Raw genomic sequence first — 21367 nt, 5'->3', positions numbered from 1 at the left:
TGGATCTTCATTATCTTATCTTATCTTATTTTAGAGTTTGAGATGGCGAGCAAAGGCACTTCCACGTGTCCATCAAGGGACTCCTCTTGAGGGTTCCTCTTCATTGTGACGTGGCGATCAAAGGGGGTGATAGTTTCGATCTCTTCCACGTCTTGCAGCACATATTTGTGATGGTTGATCTATTCACCTCCGTCGTTGGAGTTCCTATGACTCTATGATGCAGTCACGAAAGGCCTTTGTGTTGGGAATATGTGGTCATTTTTTAGAACAACAGGAGGTAGAAGCAGGAAGACAAACAAGAGATTGTGACTAGAAAAATGGTCCTCATAGTAGTGGCAAGATCTGTAGAAGACCGAGAGATTTCTCATCCCTGCTATGGATGTGAGCTGCAACAAAAAAATGAGGGGAGAGGTGCCATCGATTTGTTTGAACTAGCAGGTGGTTAGCCTTCCATCCCTTTACCTCTATCTTGCAGGCATTTTTGGTCAATTTATTTATGCCCCTCTTCACCCTGCAGCCTCTTCATCCTTTTCTCAATCACTTGCCTGTAGCTTGCGTTCCTTTTCTATTGTTTCGTGCCAGTACCAGAATCTTTTAGGGGGAGAGAGCCACCCACTTCTCGCCTCTATGTATGGAGGTATTATGCTTAGTATACCGAAGGCCAATTGTCACTATCTTCTCTACAAGTTTGAAAGCATCCCCAGCTCCATAGGGATGTAACCAATTCTAGACGGGTGCAGCCAAATATGTTGTTCTACCACAAGTGAAGCACTATGAGATGCGGAAGCTTGGTGAGCTTTGCTCCAACTTTGCAGGAAGAGATGGTTGTTGGCAGCCCTCAGCTTTGGCTTGAGTTCCTGAGCAATATGATAACAAAATATAAAAGCATCACACAAATCATCGATGAGCTCTTGGATACTAATTCTTTGTATAGCGATTTCACATTTGATTTTCTACCTAATTCCTTGCACAAGTTTGAGAATGTTAAGGAGCTCTAGAATTCCAAAGCATCATTAGAACTCGAGAATGGATGGATTAGTTCAAGACATTGCAAGGAATGGAAGACTCCGAGTTGAATTGCGTCCATCAAACGATAATTAGTATGAGGGAACTGACTCGTCTACGATGGGTTAGGAACCCACCTCATCAAGTCTCTAGTTGGGATCCTAGGGTGTCTTTAAAGTTCAAGAAATAAAATTTGCCTGTATATACGTGTGTGTGTGTGTGTGTGTGTGTGTGTACTTCAACACAGCTCGTCGTAGTCCGTACAGCCCAGCACCTCTTATCGTATAAGCTTTTGGGGTTTCTTTGCTTCGTTGTCTTCCCGAACAGCCCTGTTTTTTTTTCACCAAAATTTTACCTTTCCCTCTACTTTTCTCCTCACTAGCTATACTCTCCTCCCCCTCCCTTGTGGGCTTCCTGTGGATACTCCTGTGGTTTTCACTACCCCTTTACAGGTATTTCATTCCCAAGCTCCCCCTCATACAAAGTTATGGCAGAATACTCATATGAAAAAACGTTTCAAAAGGAGCGCTCGGCTCCCTGCAAGAAGCAAAAGCAGGTTGAGGGTCAGCATGACCCGGTGCATGACACTCTTGAGGCTCAACTAGTATATGATGTCATGCATGAAGGATTTGCAGATACGAGAAAAGAATGGAAAGACTCAGTTCCCTCAGTTGGCATCATGGTTGAGGTTGATGAAATTGTGGATCCAGTCAGAGAATATGCTAAGAATGCAGTCATATTATTTTTTCCAGGCCGGATGCCACCTGCTGCAGAAATAGGCAACTGGCTGACACGCACATTGGCTGGCTCTTTTGTTCGTAAAGTACATTATGCAGCCAGGGGCTTTTTTGAGGCGATCATGGTGGATGAGATCCACAGACAAATGCTTTTGGAACACTCGCCTCTCTTTTTTGGGCAGCAAATGGTGCATGTTTTGCCATGGTCTCCCACATGGGACTTTCAGGCTTTAATCCGACACAGATGCCCGGTTTGGGTTGAAGTTGTTGACTTCCCACAATGTATGGCCTCACTTTTGCCTAAAATTGCAGCATCTTTAGGTAAAGTGGTCTGCCCACCACGGCCCAATGGCAACTCAAACAGATTTTGCATTCTTTGGAATACCGATAATCCCACACCGGACTCTTATTCGGTCACGGTGAATAATGTGAACATGGGCAGTGCTTTTTATAAACTCAAATGGGGTTTATTTGCAGGGGCCTGTTTTGAATGCAAAAAGTTTGGACACATGGCTTCATAGTGTCCACTGAACCTACATAAAATGCCTCATGTCACCTTGCCAGTCCACATGCCCACTAAAGATGCTCCTACTCCAGTTGCAAACAAAAACAAAAGCAGTAGACATCATTCTGGGAGTCAGGATAAAGGCAAAGATTCAGTAGCTACCAATGCGAATCTCACTTCACATTCACCTCCTGCTACTCAATCCTTGTCCAAAGGAAAGCAACCTTCAACTGATGGCTGGCAGAGCCCAAGAAAGGTTATTTCTGCTCGAAGAATTCCACCCCCTCGCACTTGGAATGGTGCCTCTTCTAGCAGAAACACCCCAGAGATCAATACAGGAATTGGGATTACATGGGCTACAGTAACAGCCAGCAGAACACTCTTCCCTGAAGAAGAGGTTGCTGCTTTGCTGTCTACTTCTCAGGCGACTACTTCTTCTCAGGGGCGAGGCCTCGACCCTGAGATAGAAATGCAACACTGACCTCATGCATTTTGCTGCTGTACATAGTTGTTACATTACTATAAATATCTGTATATATGATTGCTCACATCACCTGTTTTACACTCAATGTCCAGGGCATGTGTGACAGTAGGAAATGGAAATCTGTGTGGTTGTACATCAACAGATTTCAACCTGACATAGTGGCATTACAAGAGCACAACCAACATATTTATGCAGGCAAGACAGGACACTACTGTGGGTATGACATTTTCTATGCTGGGGAGCACTCTTTCTCAGGGGTTGTCCTTCTGATCAAACATGAGCTTCAACCAGTCATTGCATTAAATGACAACAAAGGCAGATGGCTTGTTCTCCAATGCATTATTAGAGGAGAGGTGTTTGAATTTGCTTCAGTTTATGCACCTCAGTCATCTCGAGACAGAACTGTAATTTGGCATTCTATGCAACAATACTCGTGGAGATCTCATGCCTACATATGTGGGGATTTCAATAATGCTCCACAACAGGGAGACAACACTTCCAGCCACGATCATATGTTAGCTCTTGAAAGGCATTCCTGGTCTCAACTACTCTTGCATTTGGATCTAGTGGACCTTTGGAAGGAATTACAGCCTTTGTCACCGGGCTATACTTTTCAACATAATCCTCTTTCCGCTTATAAGGCACGACTGGATCGCTGGTATAGTGTTGCTCCCCAACAAAATGGGGATTTCGCATGCAAAATGTGGATGGACTATGCCTTTGTGCATTCAGACCATGCACCACTATGGCTGCGGTTATCTTTTCATAAGATGCCAGATGATAGATTGCCACAAAGGCAATATTTAATCATCAACAACAGTTATTTGCAACATGCTGAATTTAAGGCAATGGTCACTGAAGCAGCTCATTGTCTCTCATCAAGCAGCCATCTTCATGCTGATGATGCCTGGGCTTCTTTTATTTCTAAAATGCAAATGGTGATTAGAGTTTATGGCAAGTCTTACATGAAGACTCTGAGGGAAACCATTGCTCAGGCCAAGTCTACTTGTCAAGACCTCACTGAACTCAGTCATCATCGTTTGCTGTCCATGCATGAGCAAACCACATTATGTCAGGCAAGACTTTGTCTTAAACTAAATGATCACAGGAAACTGGCAAAATGGGAGACTAGAGCAAGACAAAGAGCCTTCACAAATAAAGGTTGCTCTTCCAAAGAATTTTTCAAGAGTTTGCATCAGAGGAGAATCAAAACAAAAATTTGCAGAGTGCTTATGCCTGATGGATCATGGACTACTTCATGGTCACAGCTTGCCTCTGTTTGTGTGCATCACTTCTCTCAGCAATTTGGCTCTGCAGCCCCTCCCTCGCAACAGGTTTTGCTTGCACGAAATTTACTGTTGAAAAATGTTTCTCCAATCATTTCCCCTACTCAAGCTTTGGAATTGGAGGAACCCTTTACTGAGAGGGAACTGTCAGATGCCATCAAATCATGTGGTAGATGGAAATCCCCTGGATGGGATGGTTTGACAGTAGAGTTTTTTCTAGCATACTGGCCCATTTTGAAGCATCCATTACTATCTATGGTAAATGCTGCATGGCAACATCAGAAAATGCCAAACACATGGAAGAGAGGTCTTGTTAAACTCCTTCCTAAAAAACAAATTTGTGAGTCTTTGGCAGACTGGAGACCTATCACTCTTATGCCTGTAATATACAAAGTCACTACCAAAATGATTGTTGCTCGGCTAAAGGGGTTTTTACATGATGGGTTGCATCCTGCGCAATATGGCTTTGTCCCGCGTAGGCATATCACCGATAACATTGCTAATGCCTACATTGGAATTGAATATGCCAAATACACACAGCAGGATGTTCTATTATTGCAAGTTGATATTGCCAAAGCTTTTGATACAGTTCAGTGGGATTTCATTTCATCGACTATGCAGGCTTTGGGTTTTGGCACAAAAATGCAGCAACTCATCAATTGGCTCTATCAAGATAGTGAAGCTGCCTGCATACTTTCAGGAGATATTTCTCCATCCTGGACTCTTGCTTGCTCTGTCAGACAAGGATGCCCACTGAGTGCTTTACTTTTTGCCATAGCCACTCATCCACTGCTTCAATATCTGGATCGCCTCTTGGACACGGACCAGCTGCACGGTTTGGAGATCCATGGCAGTCGCAGCATGATTGCTCAAGCATATGCCGATGATTCTTTCTTTACTCCAAAAAATACTCGGGCTGATCTGTCCATGATTATGCATGCTCTTTCTACATATGGATTGGCTGCTGGCCTTCGGGTAAATTTTCAAAAATCAAAAGTGTTGCCTTTACATCCACAGGACTGGCACAACCTTTTGTGGCCGGGGGAAATTGTTCCTGCTTCTCAATTCATTCGACATCTTGGTTATCCTTTAGGATGGGGACTCACCCGTTCACAACAAACTGATTGGGTGCTAGTAAAGTTGAGGGCAAAACTTGAATATTGGAAGCTTGCAACTTGGCCATTACATGTTCGTCTGCGAATTACACAATCCATTTTGATAGCATACATACAATTTTATCTGCCTCTCACTATGTTTACTAAGGCAGATTTGGTTTCATTTATGTCAGCTATCATGGAAATTTTCTGGCGTTCAAAACATGGCAAGAAAAGTCTCAGATTACTCTCCATGCATCGTCTTTGTTCTCCAAAGATGCACGGGGGTTTGAACATTCTCAATATTCAAATGAATTTACTTGCTCACAGGGGGAAAATGATGATGCAATTTCTACAAGGAGATCAGCCTTGGGCTTTTATGATTCGCTCTCTCTTATTACATCTTCATACATCTGCTTTTGGAAATTGGCAGCCTACTCAGTGGGAATTTTTATTTGGCTCTATCCAAGGCAAGATCAGAGGATGCCCATTTGTTTCTTCTCTGCTTCTTGATTGGAAACACATTTTATCCCACTTGGAATGGAAAGGCAGGGACTCTCTCTTGGGCAACTCTTTGAGGGTAGAGAATCTCTTTTGGTCTAAAGTATTCCACCCACCTTTGGCCATACAAGAACCTCGACATTCTTATTTTCTCTCCTTCAAAGGCATTTCATCTGGGGCAGATGTACTTCACGATGATGGCACAATTCTATCTTTTTCTTTGGCTGCTCGCAAATACGGCTTGGGAGCTCATTATCGTCCTTTATGGCATAAAATTTCAGCAATGCTCCAACCATACTTGCCGATACCTCATTTAGAAATACAGCATCGGCTTGAGGATTGGATTTTACGCTCTCCTTCCTCATATGTCCATCCTTTGAAGCTTTCACATATCACAGTGTCATCATTGTATAGAGTGTTATTACCTCCACCTTGGATTTCCAACAGAGCAAATATTGTTTGGCATATGGATCGTCCAATGAAGTGGTGGAGAAAAAGGCTGCGTCTCCTTTGGCATTACAAAGTCCCTCTTCGACAACAGCTTTTTCTATGGCGAGTTCTCCTTGGCATTTTTCCATCTGGACAGTTACTCGCACACTGACATATTGCTTCAGCTGTTTGTCACAGATGCTCGCACTCTACTGAATCAGTGCTCCACATCTTTTGGTCCTGTCCAAATACTTCTGATTTCATTGCTCTCATCAGACAGAGGCTTCGACAGCGATTTCCTACTGTTACTTTTGACAGATTTTTCTGGTTGTTTGGATTTCATCCCCAGAGACAGGGTTTTGATTTATTTTTTATATGGGTGCGATATTGGACCCTATGGACTTTATGGATGGATAGAAATCATAGAGTCTTTGGTGATCCACTATTTTCATCCTTTCTTTTTTTCAAATGATCTCTACAACAATCATTCTACGATTGTTTTCAGACTCGTTTGATTGATCACGATGTGTATACAGCCTATACTGAGATCTTTTCTTGAGTAGTAGCTACTTCGTTTTTTTGAAGCAGCTATGAATGTAATTATTATATAGAAATAAAAGCTTTCTTCTCACCAAAAAAAAAAAGTGTGTACATTTGGGTATCACATGGCATGTACACACATGCACTAGTGTAAGTATGCTCATTTAAGTATGCCTGTGTGTGTAATTATTGGAATGGATGTTGAATTTGTAATTATCCTACCTTGGTTGTTGATAGTTGTTTGTACACCTCTAGCTACCTCCAAAACTCCCTTCTTTGCCCATCTACTTATGTGTATAATTGAGCATCTCTTTACATTGGCAGAGGTGCCCAAAACGCTCCATTTCTCATGCACACAAGTTTGGTTGCGCTACAAAGATTTGGTTACTTAGTCATGAAGCTACTTGGCCCGAGCAACCGACATTTGTTATGCAAATAACCTTTTTCATCTTTCTAAAAGTTTTTAACCATTCCTTGAAGCTTCATTCCAATGGGAACTTTCCTGTGCCAATCCAAGGTGCTTACAGGATTAGATTCTATAGATTCGATTGATGACACCTTTGCCCAGAATCTCAACCTCTTACTTTGTTTTGCTAAGACTACAATTATTAGTATACAAATCTCCAAGCTACAATGTATGCTCCTCCACAATCTTCTCACCCCTCCCCTTCTACATCTCTTTATTGGTGAGGTGACACAAGGCACTAAGAGGATAGTGCCATGTGGGACTGCCTCCTTGTAGTCTCTCCTTGCCTTGGCCAATTACCCACATCCACGGCCATCGATTGCAAGTACATAGTACAATGTAGCCAATGCCAGTACAATGTCATTGAATGCCCCTACTTACATTGCCATTTTCTTTCGAATATCGATAGAGTGACTTGGAAGACTTAGATGTAGAAGCTGTTGAAGTCTCAAAGTCGCATTTAGAGGTAAGTTTCTTCTATTCTAGCCTTTGTTCTATGAATGTACATAGGTCTCCTTTGGAGCATTGCTAACCACACTAATGTCAAGAACTAAAAAGGCCAACAACAAGGAGAAAGGAAGGATTGAGGGATAGAACAAATTTGCCAATGATGCCATTGATCATGAAAATGAGCTGTCGGTGGGAAGGGTAAGGAGAGGAATGAAGAGAAGGATCAAGCTCAAGGTTGGAGTCCATGGAGGGCGTGGAGGAAGGATATGAGAATTGAGATTGCCTCAAAGTTGTTACTATCATTTCTCCTCTTGCTACTACTACTAGCTCCTTTGCTATACTATTTTGTTGGCACATCTTCTAGCTATTACTTATGAGAGATGGAGCTACAATGATGGAGTTGGAGTGATGAAGATTACGATGGGACTTGCAAGTTGCGGGGGGAGGACTTAGGAAGATGCATATCATAGGGTGTGAGGTGGAATGATGGAAATGGAGATTTACAAATATAGTGATTTGGAGGTCGAGATGAGAATTGCAAAGATCAAAAGGACGAAGGAAAAGGGAGCTATGGCGATGGTAATAAACACAAATAGACATACACACATACGTTGACATCACTTAAACACAAAAAGTATGCACATGCTCAAGGTCATGTATACACATGTATGTGCACATGTGTGTATGTTTTTGTGTGCACATGTATGTTCGTTTACTTGGCATGTATGTGCACACATGAGAGGGTGTGTCTACATAGGTGTATGCCGATTCTCTAGGCATGTGTGTGTGTGTGTGTGTCTCTATGTGGTGTTTTTGTGCATATGTCTCTCTATATTGGCTGTATGTGTTTTTGTGGGTGAGCACAAACACAGATCTACATATACATGCATACACACACACAAGCAAAGACCACATGCACATGTAGATAGAGGCATACACACTCAAACATGGCCAAAGACTCAAGGGTACACATGTGCATGTGTATAAACATCCAATGATGTGTGCACACATAGGCACATGCGTGCGCATGCACGCATGCGCACACACACACATGCATACTTAAATGAGCATATTTACACTAATGCATGTGTGCACATGTCATGTGATACCCAAATGTACACACACACACACACACACACATGTATATATAGGCAAAATTTATTTCTTGAACTTTAAAGGCACCCTAGGATCCCAACTAGAGACTTGATGAGGTGGGTCCCTAACCCATCATAGACCGATTAGGCCACTCGTAAAGATCAATGCCTATAATCATGACACATGGCTTAACGAGGGCTTAGAAAAGGAAAACTTCCTTCTAGGCTGTCTACCATAACTAGGGATACCGAAGGGAGACACACTTTAAAATAGGCATTCATGTTCCCAATTTGTATTAATAGGAATAAAGTGTTAAAAAAAAAACAAAGAAGGTATTAAGTCTTATGCCAAGTAGCCTAGCCAAATGAAAAGGATTGTCGGTGCCTCATGAAGTTGCATATCGCCTCACTAAACTCTAAACCCTAAAATATGAACACTATACAAAATGTTAGAGAGGATTTGTTTCAACCCTAGAGCATTAAAAATTGTGCATGAGCGACAATTCAATCCCTCACCTCCCTAAAGAAAGGAAGTAAAAGACATTCAAATACCTCATAAAGCATGTACAAGAGTACAAAAAAAGCCTGGACTATTAGAGAGTAGTCACGCGAGCCAACAGATTCAACCTACTGCCAATAAGATACATTACTGCCAATAAGATACATGTCCAGACCCACGAGAGGGTCTCATTGACTGAACATTCGTCAATATTGGCTACTTATTGTGGGAAAGAGTAGCTAAATAGTTGCACAGCTTGCTTGTCAAGGATTTGGGAGGGATTTAACACATTGTTTTAAATTGATGAATGAAAATGTTTCAAACATTCTTTTTGACCCCTTGGAGCAATTTAAACTGGTCTAGTCATGATGTTTTACTAGCACAGATTGCAACAGATCATCCTGCAGTGAAATGACACATCGTGTGGTAACTAGGTGACAATACCACAGTATTAGACTATATCGTGCTGTATAATATATACCGCTCGATAGTGGTGTGGGTTTTTAGTTAATTATCGTGTGGTATGGTTAATCTATCGTGCGGTACCATTTCTTATATATACTAGGTGCCTACCTTGTATTGTTTGCATTTGCAAAGTTCTAGCTCTACTTCGAGTCTCGAAAAAAACTAAGGACAAACAAAGCTTCCAACAAATTTTGTAACTTTTTGTATCCCTTTTAAAAAATGATGGTGGGCTTGCTTAGGCTAGCCGATACATTAGGAAAGAAGGGAACTCATTTTGGGGCCCTGTAAGAAATTTACTATTCTCATTTTTCTTTGCTCCTAAATTTGCAAAAAAGAATGAGCATGAAATGCTCCTATTATATAGATTCTCTCTTTAAAGCGAGTTTCACCTAGTCCTTACTCATGTCGGCTGGCAATAAATTTTCGTGTTAGAATCCCATAATTAATGTTTAAGAATCTTTTTTTTCAAAATTTTAAATCTCCAATTGAAAGATAAACATGGACTTATCATTTTGACTTATGTAGGCCACAAGATTCCATAGTCAGAAACTCATAACTAGCCTTTAAGAATCTTTTTTTAATTAAATTTTAAACATCCCTGCTGCCATATTGCGAAATATTAACATTTATTGCAGTAAGTCCCCTGCCAACACTTTGTTTTGTAAAAGTTGATGAGGGTGTGAAGGAATGGGACAACGTTGCTTTAAAAAATGGCAACATGTGACCACGACACTGAACATGGACTTATCATTTTGACTTATGTAGGCTGCAAGATTCCATAGTCAGAAACTCATAGCTAACCTTTAAGATAAACATGGACTTATCATTTTGACTTATGTAGGCCGCAAGATTCCATAGTCAGAAACTCATAACTAACCTTTAAGAATCTTTTTTTAATTAAAATTTAAACATCCCTGCTGCGAAATATTAACATTTATTGCGGCAAGTCCCTTGCCAACACTTTGTTTTATAAAATTTAACGAGGGTGTGAAGCAATGGGACAACATTGCTTTAAAAAATGGCAACATTGACCACGACACTGAAGAACAATCCAGCAATAAGAGTTTTAACCACCTCCATATTGATTTAGAAGAAGAGTATGCACCTGTGCAAAAACGATGGAATGGTCCACAAGTAGGTGCAATGCAAAGAGAGAACATGAGGATAGAAGTCTTATAGCATATCGTTTTATGGTGTGATGGAAGCATTCACCCAAAATGTCAAACTAGAAACTTTACTTCTCCATTTTCTAATTCGACAACATTACTGAAGTGTGTGGATGATGGTAATAAGGCCTATTTGGATATGTCAAAGCTCAATCTGCGGCCATGGAAATGTATAAAGGCTTGTACCAACAAGAGATGGGAATGAAATTGCAACAGATAGCATAAAGCTCTAAATTGAAAGAGAAGCTACAGAAAGAAATTGAAGAACATGTGATGACAAAGAAAATTTTGTAGAAAGCCAAAAGAAAAGCCACACCCTTAGGAGATAGACTTAGAAATAGTAACCTTGTGAATTTGAAAGCTGGCAGTAGAGGATGCAAGCGCAAAGTTCAAGAAGCAAGGTAAGTCTTCTTTTGCTTTTGTGATTTTGAATGCAACACAAAGACAATGATTACTCGATGATAACAGCAATTGAGCTTAGAAAGAATCTTTTGTTTGTGCTTGTTGTAGGAAAATTCTTGAGCCTCAGAAAGAAAATGTTGATCCTAATGCCCCTCGAGTATAACAAATGAAAGATTTATTGTCAACTACAATTACGAAAAATATGCTAGCTCGGAGAAAAATTGCAAAACAATCAAATGCAACGTTGTGCAACAGTTTGTAGATACAAACAACATTGATGTGTACGTAATCCAAGGGACACTCGATGAGAGCAGAGTAAGGAGGAAATGTTATACTTCCATTTTCAATGTAGTATCAACAACCTTGAAAGATCAAAGCATAAAACGTATGCTATTGCCGAAGCTTGCAGAAATGTGGAAGTTAAGAGGCCTACTCAACTAAGAAGTAGATGATTATATTGGAAATTGTATGCATATTGAAGGAGTGTACAAAAGTAACAATGGGACCGCTGTATATAACTCTTTTAACAAAATTTTTATCGATTAACACGTGCAAAGGAGAATGGTTGAGTTTTATGGTATGATCTTTGAAGAATGTTAGGGGCTTCTGAAATTTGTTATAAAGATGGACGAATGTGAAATTATCGAGGAAAAGATTGAATGAGTGAGCATAACTCTAGTGAATAGAGCTCTTGATCCCTACAATAGTAGACTCAAAACACTTCAGTGTGCAATTAGAAACGCCCATTTGGTGGCTAGGCACATTTGAGGTAAGCACATGCGTGGATTGAAAGTGGGTTTTTCAGAAGTATAATGTATTTATTAATGTTTGAATCTTCAATTGTATTCTCAATGGCATGTTAAGACAGAGGACCACCAAACTCTATTCCAATGCACATAAATAGCTGCAATTATTAAAGATCAAGTTCAAGGAGGGTATCTACATGTTGACGGCAAAGGTGATTTCCAGGTTGATTGGTATATGGCAAGCAACCTCAAGACCCTCAAGTGTATGTTCAACATAAGCAAAGGAGGTAATTCAAAATCTCCATGCCTTTATTGCAAGGAGCCAGCATATATCATGGATCCCAAATGGTGGAGGAAAGCACCTAACAGAGATATAACACCATATTAGTGAATTTGGGAATTTTCAAATACTTTGGGAATTCTCAAATGAGAAAAATCACTTTAAATTTGGGAATTTCATTTAATATGGAGCTGGCCATGAGATAGTATGTTTTTATAGCTACATGGAAATTGCCATGAGATAGTATGGAATTGCATGGTGTGATTGTAATTTTTATAACACTGGCAACATGCATCCACATAGTATAGGATTGAAAATACTCACATTGGTGGTGTTTTTAAAACACCATTTACAAAAAATCAATATGGTGGTGTTTATAAAAACCATTTGTAAGGCTTGCATAACCTTCGTACATCACAACGATTAATCTCTAGAGGTAGATTTTCTTGGGCCTTTGCCGCATGTTTTGGTGGGATTTTTATTTTTTTAGGAAGTTTAGCACTCGTATGCATCCATGCAAATACAATACTATCTATAAACTCCCATAGCTAAGGATCCTTTGTGTTGCACATCCGAATTTTATCCCAACACCCCGAATACACTTCTTCATCTATAGCATTTCATTGAACACAAATTGGTGCCCAATATTGTACAAGTATCTTTTTGTAATTGTCTGATGTCCTATTCTCATCTATGTCACTTTCTGCAACTCCAAGCCATATTGGGTAGATTGAGTCTGATGGCCGAACAAGCACAAAATCACCATTCTTGACATCCACCATTGGCTTAAATGCATCTTTGTGCCTTTTTCATGAAGGCCCACAATAGTGGTCATCCATGGAGTTCTTCCAACTCTTCAAAGTCATCCTTGTCATCCATTGCAATAGATGTTCTTTCACCATGTGTCCTTGGCCAAAAATCTTTGAACACTTCCTGTTCCTGCACATTTGGAGTTTGTAGAGCACCCACCATACTTTTCCAATACTCAATCATAGGTGATAAGTATCGTGCGAACTCAGCATCTGGACCTTGTGATGTTGACCATTTTTCCCAGAACCTTAAGTATACTTTGATGCCTCCTACCACCTCTTGGTGATCCTTTATATATTCAAACATGGGTTAGACTAGCATTGGGGACCCTGTTGGAAGCATGGGCTCCCTAGGATTGTCCCTCTTCCACAATTCAATGCCACCTTCTCTCGGTAGCCACTCAATCGGCTTTGGATGCATCTTGTACTGCATGTTTGGCATGTTTCCTTCCATGTAAAACCTAAATTGTAGTGGCTTTGAATGCCCCACCAATGCATCCTGCCCATCACACAATAAGCCATCAATGTAACTCTTGAAATCAGGGACATGGGTTATTAGGAATGGTGCAGGCCTTGAAGATTGACACATTTGAAAATGATGCATTAGGTGTGGGAAAGTGAAAGTCATGCTTGTCCTGAGCTTCTCAGAGAACTTTCTAAACATGGCATCAATGTCCTCATGTGTATGGCCCACCATAAGAAATCCTAGTTGTATCATCTTGAAGGTCCCTTGTGCCACCAAGAGCAATAAAAATGCAAACAAGTAGCGATTTTTGTTCTCTGATCCACAATTGTCAAGCTGTAGTTGTAAGTGTTCAGGCAATCGTTTGAACTCCATTGGCCCTTCGATTCTACCATCTTATCCACACACATATTTTGATCGATATTACCTTGGTCATGATCCAACAGCTTTCATGAATTTAGTGCATGTAGAAGTGCACTGCTTGGTCTCAACATACCATCCTCTACAAGATCACCCTTCTCATGTCTCTCCAACCTCTCTAAGTTTTGTAAACACATGGATAATGAAGCAATAGTGAAGTTTGGGTCATGAGGCCATAATCCCAAAGCAAAGTGACCATATTGCCCTTCCTCATGTCTGTGTATGATAACTCCTATTAGTGAAACTGATAATTGAGGGCATTTGTCTGTCTCTTTCGATCACACCCTCAATCTTGGTATTACTGTCTTTTGTTGATCCATCTTGTTATGTATGATACATAAGTTTTTTTCTGGATTCAATTGTGATGCCAAGTGCCATGCATAATAGAGGTTTCTACAACTTTGTTGTTGTAGCATGTGACATCGATGTCACCTCAAGAGTTTATCACATTCTTGTATACATTTTGTTGCCCCTATTTGTTCTTTGATCTCCGAACAATTGCTGCACTTGGAGAATTCACTAGTCTTTGAAAGACTTACATGCTTGAACTCTATGGTCCATATTCAATTGAATGTGGACATAGACATATCCTTATACCCTAGTTGTCCCAAGGTGCTGTTAACTTCATTGAAGATGTCTACTTATACATACATGTTTGGAATTACTGATTGTGTATTTCTTGACCCATCTTCTCCTGTTCGGCTTTTGTGTGGCATTTTGCCTGCATTCTTCTCCACAAAGTCTCTCATAATTGCTCTTCCTATCTGAGTGTGATCCCAAGATTTTCTTAAAACTCCTTTGTTTCCATGGATGGCTCTCCGCACAGTCTGCTCGTACTGCCCTCTATACCTATAAAATGAGGTCTTTGGGATGCCATATATCTTATACCATGCAATGGCACACACATCCTTCCTTTTAAACACAAATTATATCTTTGTGTACCCACACTATCAACACAATTTGATGAGTCAAAACGGTCATACATATAGTTAGTGCATGCTTCCAAGTTCAAGCTCCAAAAGTAGTTGTGAATAACTTTTATTGCTTCCCGACTTGTGAGTTGGCAACATTTTTTAGCACAGCATTCAGTTGTAGCCACTTGTAAAATATCATCCATACATAACCTCAATGTAGAAGCCTTTTGAGCGACAACCCTGCCCTTCCGATTCACCATAGAATACAATCTCTTTTTAATGTAGATTGAAGTCTTGCTTGGAATGAAATCCTTGCTAAAACCCTCTATTTCATCAACTCTATCTGCTTTATACATGGTACCACCCATGTATTCATCATCTAGCAATGGTCTTCCATCTAACTCTTGATAGGCCACCTCACCAAATTGACACAATTTAGATCATCACTGACATTTGATGATGCACTATCATTGTATGTCCTATCCACCACTACACCTACATCAAGGTCTCCTAGAATTTCAAAATCAATAGCCTCATATGGGTAATCCAAAAGGATGACGCCTGTGCCAAGGTACTGTGTTTTTTCCTTTGACCATAGTACCACTCTCCTTTCTCTCCAACTATCATGTACACTAATGCAATCATAATCTGCAAGCATATCATCACATTGCATTGCTACTGCATAGGTTAGATCTACCATTTTCATGGCCAATATCATTGTGTAGTGTAACGTCATGGTTTTGTAGTACCTTCATTACATTTTCACTAGTCCACTTCACAAAACTACCAACAGCATCACAAACTTTACATGCATCATCAGTTGGAAAAGGAAAAGTGCATTACTATTGAGACATTTATCCATTGACACTGATAGGCATCCAACACCAAGAAGTTTCCCATGGAATCTATCAGATGGATTTATTGCATGTACCTTCCCCACCACAGCCACAACTTCATGGTTAACTATCAAGTTCACCATATCTTCACCTCGGATTTCTTCACCCATAATGCCTATAAAGTAAAATGAGAACTCTTAGTTAGTAAATTAATATACAAATTCTACCACATGGTTGGATCTCTCCCACTCCCCCCCCCCTCTCTCTCTCTCTCTCATCACACACAACACACACACAACATGTAAAAGTTTTAACCATATTGCCAAACCTTTATGATGACTAGAAGGTGTCAACATAATCACAAACAAGTGGCCAAAACTTCATAAAAGAAAGGTGGTGTGCAAAAAAATTTGAGATTGAGTAGGGGGAAGTTTAAACCTTGGGGTCAAATCTATACGAGGGAATAATGGTGTCCAAACAAAGCCTGGGGGGGTAAACCATCACAAGTATGCATCCTGGCAAAGATTTGACCTTGTGGCCAAATCTTTATGATTGCAAGATGGTGTCCAAACAAACAAAAAGCGCAGAGAAGTTTTGAGCTTGTGGTGAAAGCACAAGGGTGTCCAAACAAACCATTGAGTACATACACCCCTAGGCAGTCTAGGGAAGTTTTCACCTTATAGATTAATCATTTGCCTAGGATGGATTCGGCCATGTGGTCAAATCTTTGCACCGTGTCCCCATATTCACAAAGTCGCAATAAGTTTTGACCTTCATGAGGACAAGATCCTGTCTACACAATCAGAAAGCATATGGCGGTTTTGACCAAGCGGTCAAATTTTTTGTAGTGTCTATATATGTATTGATATGTGTGTGGGGTTTTGAACAAGCAGCCAAATCTTTCCAAGTGTCTACAAATGTATTGATGTGTGTGTGTGTGTGTGTGAAAAAGTTTTGACCTCATGAAGCTTACAAAAAGATTTGACCGTGTGGCAAAATCTTTATGAGTCAAATGTTTTTCTTGTGTGAAAATCTTTGTGAGTTTGTTCCCCTTGAAAGTTTTGGCCACAAGGTCTTAACTTTTGTATATCTTGTTCTTGAGGTCAACCCCCAAGGATGATTTGGAAACCCTCACAAAGTTTTGGCCTTGTGGCCAAATCTTTTTTACAACTATCTTTTTTGCATAGAAAAGGCTTGATATGATTATCAAAAAAAGAAAAGAATTACATCTTTAGCAATTCAGCTAAAGTAGCAAATTCAATGTACATTGGGCCATCAAAATTCAGATGCTACAGTATCTCAAACCTAATTGGCACTAACATATCATGCAGAATTGACTGTCAAAAAATCAAGATGTTGCGATACCTCCACACTTGTTGAATGACCACCGCCCTAAATAGATTTAAATGAATGTATATTTTAAATAAATATTGAATACGTATATGTAGTTATATGTATTTATTTATTCATTATCTTAATACACATATTGTATTGTATGTATACCTTTGATATGTCTTCCATTTTATATTTAAATAACTATGTGGTTATATTTATAAATTATGTATTATTCATTAATATATTTGTATTTACATATTATATTTGATTACACATTTTATATAAATAAATAAATATAAGCAACTAATTTTTTTAAGTTGAAATAATCTATATATATATGGGTGTGAATAGATATTTTAAATAAATATGGAATATGTATATGCAGTTATATGTATTTACAATTTATTCATTCTCTCTCTCTCTCTCTCTCTCTCTTTATATATATATATATATATATAATCTACTAAAGTTATTTATATTGGATATCCAACTAAAGGTTATTATCTAAATATATTTATTTATTTATTTATTTATATTTATGTTTATATAAATATACTTTTATATTTACATTTACATTTATATATTCTATTTCATTATCTATTTTAAAATGTATATGTATATGCACTTGGATGGGTTTGTTATTGATCTATTGATGTATACCTAAAGGTACATATTGAATATATAAAGAACTAATATATTATTTTTTAAGAACATACAAATAAATAATTAAGACATATTAAGAACATATATTTGTGTATATTCTAACTATGTATGTTGATTTATTATCAAAACAGCATAATATATAAAGAAAAGAATATACATATTAAGAATACTATATATATTTTTATAACAAAGAATTATATATATATATTCTAACTATTTATTTTGATTTAAATAAAAACAACATAATTAATAAGAAAAGAATATATAAGAATTCTAACATAGATAAAGACGGTATATGTAAGGAATTTTTTTTTGGAGCATAAAAAAGAAAGATTTTATTAATATTAAAAAGAGATTACAAAAAAAGCAAGAGCCGAAAAGGCCTCTCCATACTACATAGTCCAACTTTAAGAAAGAAAGAAATATTTTGAAAGGGTCTTTTAGGACGTACCCCATTTTTATATTTTTTAAAAAAATAGATATTTTAAAAAGAACATAACTAAAGTATATTTTAGCCTAAACCCTAAAAGAAACCTACCTGCAGACCTTTGCTGCTCCCTCGACAAAATCACCTCCCTGCATGAGACCTTTCCTGTGCTCTAGCTCGTAGTCGAATCCATGAGCCTCTACTCGATCTGCACGGCAAATCTGCAAAACTGCAGCCTCTCCTTGACCTACATGGCAAATCTATTGCATGGGCACGACAAATCTACTATGTGGGTACTCTGCTGCATGGGCATGGCATAGTACGAAGGTGTTTATCTGATGTCTTTTCTTTGTTGGCAAATCTACTGCGTGGGCATGACGCCCGTCTGCACGACAATCTTGGCAAAATCCAACGTGTTTGCCTTCTTGAGGCCCCCTTGACCAAATCTGTTGCGGCCTGCCTCCCTCGAAGTCTAGAGCATGTCGACGAATTGCAGCCCATGAAATTGAGACCTGAGGCCGCATCACTTGAGAGAGCCCACATCACTCGAGAGAGTGCATGGAATTGAGATCTGAGGCCATTGGATTCATTGCCCCTTGAATTTACATTTCGTTCAAAGAGGTCTAGATAATATGTAAATCGGTGGACTACATATTTATGAACAATACTTTCCATTTCAATCTAGCACAGAGTTTCCTATCCCAGTTGATAGGTGTTCAGAAGCACTGCCACTATATGCATACCGGATGCTTTGTTGGGACTACATAAAGAAGCTAGGTGTGGTTTTTTAGAAGAATCCAATGAATACAACAACTGCAGCATATGTCATGCCATTTGTAAGCGATGGCGATCTAGTCCGACCCTTGAAGAAGGATGAAGTGCAATCCAACAAGCTTGAAACATACAACTATTGGATAATATCAAGATTGCATTCTATCACAGCTACAAAGTTGTATATCAAGGGGACATCTGCACGTTTTCTTGAAACAAAGCACTTGTATGCATTCCAAAATTCAAGAGTCCTTGTCGATTGCCCTGTGGATAAGTGCATTGAGCTATCACGATGACAAATATGGAATCGCACCGGGTGATGAAGAATGTCCATTACCTTGAGCAGATCCAACAACTATGAGACCAATGGATAGCATTCAGGTCTCCGTCAAAACCATAGCAAGGCCTTCCAAAGAACAATCCATTGCAGCAGCCATGGGAGGTAATGGTTCTAGGATATATTCCGCATCTTCTTTCATCCTATTTGAATCCCAATCTGAAGTAGAGATTTTGCCGCATGGTCAAATCTTCATGTATGTTGCTTGTCTTAATGTTAAGTTTTCCTTTTGGTAGAGATTTGTGCAATATGTGGGCAAGAAATTTGCACAAAGGGATAGTCACATGGTGGTTAGCTCAAAAGAAATATTTGATGGGTGGGTTGAGATTATGAAAAGGTGTGCCAAGCTTGAGCTCCCATCGCAAGATGACAGCATAGGAAAGAAGGGGAGACAACCCTCACCATCAATATTTCGTTGTCTTATGGACCTTACAGAAGATGAGATAAGATCATTACAGGATGAGATCAACCAAGGAAAGGTCTTACTTCTGAGAAACAAGTGGGACAGCGAGGATAAGCTTGATATGGATACAAAGGCCAGATTGATGAAACAAGATCGGGTGCTTCAAGGTGATCTTGTTGTCCTCTTCAACAGCATAATTCCATAGATTGGAGCTATACTAAATCCTTGGGATCAAACTGGTAAAGGATTATGACATTGACAGCAATGTTTATTCCAAGTTTGTAGCGATTTGTAGTGAGTGGGTATGGAAGAAGCTCTTCTGTGATGATGCAGGTGCGTTGCCTAGTGGTGCCAGAGATATTGTCAATTTTGTGGTGGGCAGAAAGAACAATCCTCGGGATGATTTCTTGGATTTTAAATGGCAAGTGCATGTGGTTGGGGCAAAATTAGAAGCATTCGACTTGATTCACAATGTGTATAAAGAACCTATGACCATAGGTGTAGCTGTGTTGGATGCAGCACATGGTGTGGATGGGATGACATGGAATGTTTCTAAGTTTAATATGGTACTGAAGTCAATGCTTGAGATGACAAGTGATCCAAGGCAATTCATCTACTTGTCATTTGTGACTAATAGGCAAATGGTAGCATTAAAAGACGCTCTTGAGGATGTCTTTGGAAAGTACACTGTGTTGAGAGGAAGTTTCAACTATATACCAAGCTCTAACACTTTGGCTAGCGGTGCACATGATTCATATGTTGCGTTGACACCTGTTAGCAAGGAAAAGAGTTTCAATGCACTTGAGCATTATGTGAACCATCCCAACAAGCCAAATATTTCTGATTCTAAGGAAGTTGAGGATAATGAGGATGATGAAGGTCAAGATGAGAAATCAAGGGTTGCAAGGATGTTAATAAAAAAGAAAAGACATGTGATCACCAATATAGTAGAGGCATACACATAGGAGCATGAAGTTGTGTTCGACATATTTGCTAATGTTGAAGCTTCAATTGTTGTAGTTGTGAATAATAGAAAAACTTTTGCAGTTGTATTCTATACAATGTAAGAGATCAGAGGAGTATTGAGACTCGACAACGCCTTGTTCGCAGTAGCTTCGATCGAGATCACTCTCTCTCTCTCTCTCTCTCTCTCTCTCTCTCTCTCTCTCTCTCTCTCTATCACTCTATCCCAATCCTTGCATTATGGTGTCTAATAAATCACAAAGACTAGATAAAATTTTACCATTTGGCGAAATCTTTAAGATTGGATATAATAGAAGACATGCTTTGCACACACACCCCAAGATGTTGAAAGATTTGTATACAAATGACATTGTTTTATGGTGTTGTCTAGTATTCTTAACTATCTTTAATATTTTATAGAATTGTCATGTTTTCTTAGCTATCTTGAGTCGATAGCCAATAATATAAGACTAATGCTTATCTTCTAACATTCAGAGTGTTCTTGCATAACGTTCAAGGAATAGATAATTTGACCTCATAGCCTAAACTTTCTACAATGTTTAGTATGGAGGGTCTCTCTCTCTCTCTCTCTCTCTCTCTCTCTCTCTCTCTCTCCCCTAAAAGAAAAACAGATCCAAATTATATTTAAGAAAAATTATGGTTCTCAATTGATTTACATGCATCCATTCTGAAGGATTTCTACATGTGGTTCTGTAATAGATCAAACAGAAGAAGTCCATGTACCCAATATATAACCGGTTTGAAACATAACCAAATTGTCAATTGTATTGGATCTCAATGGAATTCTTTTACAATGCTGCTTCTTGAAGTCAAGAAAGTGTGAAAGTATACACATGGGCAAACAATGGTTGGTACT

Source organism: Dipteris shenzhenensis, chromosome 27 (genome assembly GCF_047967505.1).
Source record: "Dipteris shenzhenensis isolate YYH24624 ecotype China chromosome 27, Dip_SZ_1.0, whole genome shotgun sequence".
NCBI classification, from domain to species: domain Eukaryota; kingdom Viridiplantae; phylum Streptophyta; class Polypodiopsida; order Gleicheniales; family Dipteridaceae; genus Dipteris; species Dipteris shenzhenensis.
This window is presented reverse-complemented; position numbering follows the sequence as displayed.